Source organism: Bison bison, unplaced genomic scaffold (assembly GCF_000754665.1).
Source record: "Bison bison bison isolate TAMUID 2011002044 unplaced genomic scaffold, Bison_UMD1.0 scf7180017864530, whole genome shotgun sequence".
In the NCBI taxonomy this organism is placed as follows: Eukaryota; Metazoa; Chordata; class Mammalia; order Artiodactyla; family Bovidae; genus Bison; species Bison bison.
In genome coordinates, this window is record NW_011495080.1 from 10617614 (window position 1) to 10618119 (window position 506).

The window sequence follows — 506 nt, forward strand, 5'->3', positions numbered from 1 at the left end:
ATGTAAATCAAGAGAGAGTATTATTTTCAAGTTTTCAGATAATCTGAATTACTGATAAATACAATCCTGTAATCAGGATTGTAAACCCATCTCTAGGTGTGCCTTTCTAGATAAGATCTAGTTTAAAACAAAATAAACTCATAACTACATTTTATTGTGCCATGTAGCTCAGTATCAATAGCTAACCAAGAAAATTAATTATGATCATATTTTAATTTTTAAATGGACAGTTTTCTTTGTATTGGAGATTACTATCCATTTTCACAATTTTTTAAACTAGTAAGTACACAAACATTTGGCTAAGGAAAAAAATGCTTGAATTTTGCAAGCCTTGTATTTCATTCAGGGAGCAAAATTCAAGTATATATTTATATTTTCGTTTAATAATTGACTCTAGTCAGGGTAAGTGGATGCAACAGAGTGATTATGAGAGCAAACCTGGACCAACGGTAGGTTTTTATTATGATGATGACTTTTTCCTTTTAAGGCTTTAGGAAGAAAAATAA